At 34.6% G+C, this 7404-nt stretch overlaps 1 non-coding gene across 1 annotated transcript; it reads left to right on the top strand.

Annotated features, from left to right (window-relative positions):
- Nucleotides 1-6348: 6348 nt before the first annotated feature.
- Nucleotides 6349-6455, top strand: LOC131170945 (small nucleolar RNA R71). The gene has a single exon (XR_009141708.1). It is a non-coding gene; the product is annotated as a small nucleolar RNA R71 (small nucleolar RNA).
- The last annotated feature ends 949 nt before the right edge of the window (nt 6456-7404 follow it).

Raw genomic sequence — 7404 nt, 5'->3', positions numbered from 1 at the left:
TTGATCAATTCATACTCCCAATGATGCATATACAAAGTTGAAAGGATTAATTGACACTTACCTTTGTTGGAGAGTTTCCCTAGCTTACAAAACTTCTTGATTTTTCTTTCTTTTTGCTGCCTCAAGCTTGCTCTAGTCGGAAGGAGGAGTTTTAGTGAAAGGAGTAAGTGATTTTAGGGGGGTGTTTATAAAGAAAATTTAGAAAGAAGGAAAGTCATCAATGGAGATAAGAGAGAGAGAGGAATTCGGCTGAAAAAGGAAGAGAGAAGATAGAAGATTTTTCTTTTGATTTTTACCCCATTTAACTCTTTTTAAATTGATTTCATAATGCTTGTTATAATTTGACTGGTGGAGCCCTTTTAATGACATCATTCTTATGTAAGAAATCCATTTATTTCTTTTTTTTTTGTTCTTCTTTCTATTCATTTTTAATTAAATATTTAATCATATTTATTCACATTTTATGTCATATAATTTATTTACTTAATTGGATAAGTTGGTCAAAAATCATATCTGACGATGAAATGACCAAAATATCCTCCCTTTGGCTTAACAAGCTAAAATCGTGTGTACGGATCAATTTAATTTTCCTTGTGTTTTCTTAACAATTTATTGTCATTGAAACCTCAATAATCCTTCCCTGAAATCCCAAAAATTATTTCATGAAGTTTTCCCCGGGTCTTAGGTTACTAACGACTTTCGCCGTCACTTCCCGTTAGGGTTACTCATCATTGGGGCTACGACTTATTTAACCTTAGTGTATTTCATTTCTAAAAAATTTTTCTTAATTTTTCTTATCATTATTTGGTTTATTTATAACTTCTCACTCTAGTTTAATTATACTTCCAGATATTCTAGCTGCCCGGACCAACATTAGTCACCAGAACAGTAGAACATACAGACTAGCAAAAATGAGGATGTTACAGCATATCCATGGGGATATGTAATAAGGTGGGCAACACCTTCTACCTGCTTGATGCCAAAGGGAATGCCATCCCTCGGAGAGACGAAGCACATAAAGGGCCTAGCGAGACTTCACAGCCACAGGTGAAAACCCAAGAGCCACTATTTCATAAGTCCACCACTCGAGTGCCTCCATACACGCCACCACCCATAGACCCGATCCTCGCATACCTACAGCGCATGGAGACCACCATCAACAACAGGATGCGAGCAATCGAGGACTGCCTCCAGGAAGCTCACAACAAGTTGGACATGCTAATGGAAAGGCTTGATGAAGAGGAGCCAACATCGCCATCATCACCATCAGAGACCTTTTAGAATTAGGACTATAGGATAGGTTCTTTATTGTAAAATCTTACATACCTTAGTCCAAAAACTTGTTTTCACAGGTCTCTTTTATTTGCTTTATGCCCAAACTTTTCCATACTTAATAAATAATATGATTTTTTCTTATTTTTGTACGTTTTCTCTAATTTTGCATATTATGTTAACATTGAGGACAATGTCCGATTTGAGTTTGGGGGGGTACAAGTGCATTTCATGTCTTGCATATCATTACATTGTGATGGTTATCGAATCCACCAGAAATTTAATTAACTGAAATTACTAGTTGTGAAATATTTTTTGTAATAAGTGGTAAGTCCAGGTAGAACCCTAGAGATTTAATTATTAAATTTTGTGCACTTGTGTAATGGAAAAAGAAACAAAGTTTGGGGGGGGGGGGTAATTCGCAGTTAAGATTTAAAATGAAAAAAATCAAAAATGAAGATCTAAAATTAAATAAGAAACTCTCAAATTAAACAAATTTCAGTCCAAGGTAATTCTCATTCTAATGTATTGATTCAATCATAGATAAAAGAAATACAATTATATCTTATTGAATACTTAATGTAGATTTACCAAACAGCGAGGTAAACCCCTGACTTCCCTATACTCATCAATTTGAGCTTAGCACTCTTATTGACTCTAATTATTAACTGAGTTGGTATTAAGCAATCCTCATCAAATTAATAACTGCTTGAAGTAGTTAAGCTAAATAACAATTTATGAAGCATAAATAATTTAATCCACTATATTGTTTCCTTAGGTTATTATCGAAAATTTGGATCATAATCAATAAAACCTAATTGCTACTCATGTTTAGTCTTACACAACAATTATGGATTATGAAGATGAACTAGCAATTGACCACATTAAACAATTAACTAATAGGCCTTTTTGGCAAATCATTAAATAGATCAAAGACAATGAAATCACAAAATAATAGATATTCAAAAAGTCATAAATTAAATTACGAACCTAGTGTCACAAATCAAGCAAAAGAACTTGAATCCCTTGAACTAAATTAAAAACTGAGCCACCTATGTTCATGGCTTACAGAAAAATAAGAAAAATAAAGAAGAAATCTAAAAAGAGAATGGAAAATGAAGGTCTTCTATGGAGAACGAAGGTCTGAATTGGGATGCCCTTAGCTGCTACCCAAAGACGTATTTATAGTAAAAAACCTAACCCCAAAGGTAGGAACCAAACTAGGAAAAGTTTTGAAATTCAAAAGGTAGATTTTCAGCCTGCATTCACGTTTTTGAAATCAAGGCTGATTTTCAGTGACTTCCTTTCCGAATCTGCCTCTGCCCTCTTCAGGAAAGTTATAGCCCTATTTCTTAGCTTTCTAATGGGCACTTATTCGCCCAAATCTGAGGTTTACAGCCCAAGTTATGGCCCAAAAATCAAAACTGGTTTAGACAGATGGTCCAGCCCATGGTGACGACTTCATTGCCATTTTTGACAATTAAAATGGCCTCATCTGGCATGTAGCCCTTCATAGAAGTTGTAGAGGTGACTCTTATGGTTCAATTGGGCTTGGGCTTGCTTCATTTGGACATCTAAAACTCCAGATACAAAATAAATACCAAAACTGATTGTGACACATCAAGTTTGGGCTTTTGCAAAAAATCCATAGCTCATTTTGTGAACCTTGGAGATTGATTTGGGCTTTGGTCCCTTTTTATCTTTTGAAGTGCTCTATCTTAGCTTTTCAATGGATTAAACAACACTCAATTTGGAGACCCACAACTTTAGGAACACCTGAAAAATATAGCAAAGGTCAAATGCTAAAAATTTCTCCATTTAACACAATTATTCTACAACTATCTAAAAATATGTCTAAATGATAAATATATTTTAAACAATTGAATTAAACATAAAAAAAAAAACTAAAAACACTAAATGTGATGGGAGTAAAATTAATAAATTATGCACTTATCAAATTCCCCCACACTTATTCCATGATTGTCCTCATGCATGACTTGACTTAAACTCTCAATCAACTCCACTTAGAAGTTCCTTAACTTCACCCTATCACAGCATTTTCTAACAAAAGATTAAAAGTTTGAAAGAAGAGGCAAGTAAGGTAATAACCACCATAATAAATTCCATTAACACCACACCAATATATCAATAATTTTCCAACACAAAACAAAAGGCTTGAAATCAGTTAAACTCACACAATTAAAGTTCAATAAAATTTTAATTCAATACACACTAAAACACAAGGCTAATTTATCAAGGCACAACCCTTATAGCTCTTTGCAAATCTTAGGGGAGATAGAAATGCCTTTTTTTATATATATATATTTGAAATTGGTACTTCTCTCTTGTCACAATTACTTTTTTTTTTTTTAATTTCAACGTCACCTTCAGAAAAAGTATCTTGCTCATATCCTAACTAGCTTTTGGCCCAAGAATCAACATAGGGTTCATGAAGACCCCTGGTTAGTTTTTTTTACTAAAATAGCAGAGCAATTTTCAATTTCAACCTTTTATGTCCTCCAATTTATGCATCTACGTATTATACAGTGCCCTGATAGATTAAACAAAGTTCTGAAATATGCATGACACTAGTTTAAAGCACACATAACTAATCACTTCACCATTAAATCAAGCCTAAATGATTTATGAAAAAAAAAATAAATTGCTCTATGGTATGGAGAAGAGGGAAAATCCACCATTAAAGTTACTATTACCTTGCCTAAAATCTCAAAAATTCAATCTAAAATAGAAAAGTCATTTCAAGGACAAAGCACTTCGCTCTGGGAGTTAATAAAGAATCATGAATCAAGTATATGATAATAAATTTTATTTTGTTTGTTTTTATTTTTATTTTTATTTTATTTTATTTTATTATTATTTTTTAACAATTAAAAAGATTACAGCAACAAATTTCTCCTCCCCCACACTTAAAACTTACATTGTCCCTAATGTAAAACCCAAATGCAAAAGAAAAGGAAAAAAAATGCTAGAAAATAAAATAAGATAAAGGAAAGAAAACAAATCTGATTGTGGCTAACAAGCCACCCATGGGTTGCCTCCCAAGAAGTGCTTTTGTTTATCATCGTTAGCTTGACATGGTAAAGCTCCTTAATCCACTGAATGCTCCTCAAACTCCTCATAAAATGGTTTGAGTTCATGACCGTTGACCTTGAACACTTTGTTAGTTCCTAAACTTTGAATTTTAACTGTACCATAAGGAACCACATTAGTAACAATAAAGGGTCCAATCCAAAAAGAACGCAACTAACCAGGCATTAGCTTCAATATGGAATTATACAATAAAAATTCTTGCCCAATCACAAACTGCTTCCTTACTTTGTAATGGAATGCCTTTGTCTTTTCTTTATAGATCCTAGAATTCTCATAAGCCTTAAGGCAAATTTCCTCTAATACATGCAATTGTCATTTTCTTTCAAACTCATCCTCCATGCTGAACTCAAAATTATCCTGCATAAATGTATTAACAACATCAATAGAAAAGACAGAATGATTATCAGTAGGATACTTATGGCATCAAAGATATTAAATTTGATAATCTCTCCATCAAACTCCATAGTTAAGGTACCCTCATCCACATCAATTTTTGTCTTGACAGTTTTTAGGAAAGATCTTCCAAACAAAATCAAAGCTGAATTTAATGAAAGAACACTATCATCCTCTATATTCAGAATGTAAAAATCTACAGGAAAGATCAATCCTCCAACTTGCACTAACACATCGTCAACTACTCCCAATGGGTAAGCATTAGAATGATCAGCTAATTGAATAATGATACTAGTTTCTTTCAAAGGACCCAAATTTAAAGTTTAAAAAACTGAATTTGACATAACATTAATAGATGCTTCTAAATCTGCCATTGCATATTCAAATTTAGAATCACCTATTCTGCAGGGAGTAGAAAACGAACCTGGATCCTTACACTTAGGGGGTAATTTTCACTGAATTAATGCTGACACATTTTCCCCCACACTGATCTTCTCATTATTCCTCAACTTGCGCTTTGTAGTGCATAACTCCTTAAGGAATTTGGCATACTTGGGAACTTGTTTGATCGCATCAAGTGAAGATATATTCACCTCTACCTTCCTGAAAGTCTTCAAAATTTCTTTCTCTTGTTCTTCTTTCTTCGTCTTGGCCAACCTGCAAAGGAATGGAGGAAGAACAACATTATTAACCTTATTCAGTTTAGGTTCAGTATGTGCCTCAACTTCAGGAACTTCAGACTCTTTTACTCGCTTTTTCTTTTTCGTTGACTCATGTAGAGTCTGATTATCAACTTCTTTCCCACTCCGCAATAGTATAGCACTCGCATTTTCTCTTGGATTCATGACTGTTTGTGACGGAAGATTTCCAGAACCTTGAGCTTCCAGCTTACACACGGATGAGGCTAACTGATCAATCTGCCTCTCTATGTTTTGAATGCTATTTCTAGTCTCCTATTGAAACTGTTGGGTATTGTTAGCCAAAGCCTTAACAATTTCATCAAGCGACATACCTTGATTTGAGGGAGCCAGAGGTGGAGGTGGTTGATTCACTTGTCTTTGCTGCTGGTATCGGTTTTGCACCGATTGATTCCCATAACTCAGATTAGGATGATTTTGCCATCCTGGATTATAAGTATTGGAAAAGGGATCATACTTGTGTTGTGGCTGTCCATAATTTTCTACTGCATTAACATGTTGCATTGATTCATCCTCTTGTAACATTGATTCATCCTCTTGTGATGCAGGACACATGTCAGTAGCATGACCCGAACCCGAACAAATTCCACATACTTTAATAGTTTGCATTTTCCCTACAGCCAATTGCCTCACCAAAGAAGTTAAATCAGAAATTTGTTTCTCAAGGTTAGATGTACTTACCTTATTAACCTTCATGGGTGTGTGATCCATTCTCATTCCAAACTACTGAGAATTTGCTGCCATGTTAGTAATCAGCCTCCTTGCCTCTTCTAGTGTCTTATCAACCAAAGCTTCTCTACTAGCAGCATCTATCATACTGTAGTCCATTGGTAGAAGTCCCTCATAGAAATACTGAATCAACAGCTACTCACTTATTTGATGATGGGGACAGCTTGCACACAGCTTCTTAAATCGTTCACAGTATTCATACAAGCTCTTTCCATTGTACTGCCGGATGCCACAAATTTCTTTTCTTATGTTGGCAGCACGAGAAGTAGGAAAATACTTCTCCAAAAATATCTGCTTCATTCCATTCCATGAGTTGACAGATCCAGGAGGAAGGTAATATAACCAATCCTTAGCTGTGCCCTCTAGTGAGAAAGGGAAAGCTCGAAGCTTAATCTGATCCTCTGAAACTCCTTGAGGTTTCATGCTGGAACACATAATATGAAATTCTTTTAAATGCTTATGTGGATCCTTACCTGCAAGACCATGAAACTTAGGCAATAAATAGATTAGTCCAGATTTCAACTGAAAAGCAACATTTAAAGCAGGGTATTGGATACACAAAGGCTATTGATTTAGATCAGGAGCAGCCAATTCTTTCAAAGTCCTAGCAGCCATGGTTTCATTTTCAGAATTTGACTTTGAATCCGAATCCAAACTTAACTCCCTTGGAGATTGGACTCCTTCAGATGTACTCGGAACCTGCCTAGCTTGCTTAGCCAATTTTCTCAACTATTTAGCTATTTTTTCTACTTCTGGATCAAAGATCAACTCACTAGATTGAGAAATTCTTGTCATAAACAAAAGAAACCAAAGTAAAAACAGAAAATGCCTCAAAACCATAGAAAACAATGGAATTTGGCCTCAAGAGGGTGGGGCCAAGGAATCTTATGGACTGATTGGTCTTGATCAGAGCATCGTTTCCTTCAAGATAGGTATGTGCCGCCCTCCAAATTCAACCAAAATTCTTAATGAATAGTAACACCATAAAAATTTGTTTTTTTTTTTCAAAAACCTGAAAATAGCAACACTTCACAACCAGATTTAATAACAAAATACCCTAACACTAAAAACACAAAATCCAATGAATTTCAGTCCCCAACAATGGCGCCAAAATTCTTGATGGTAGTCGAATCCACCAGAAATTTAATTAACTGAAATTACCAGTTGTGAAATATTTTTTTACAATAAGTGGTAAGTCTAG

The sequence above is a fragment of the Hevea brasiliensis genome, chromosome 11 (assembly GCF_030052815.1).
Source record: "Hevea brasiliensis isolate MT/VB/25A 57/8 chromosome 11, ASM3005281v1, whole genome shotgun sequence".
NCBI lineage: Eukaryota > Viridiplantae > Streptophyta > Magnoliopsida > Malpighiales > Euphorbiaceae > Hevea > Hevea brasiliensis.
Note: the sequence above shows the minus strand (reverse complement) of the source record. Positions and strands in the feature narration are given on the sequence as shown.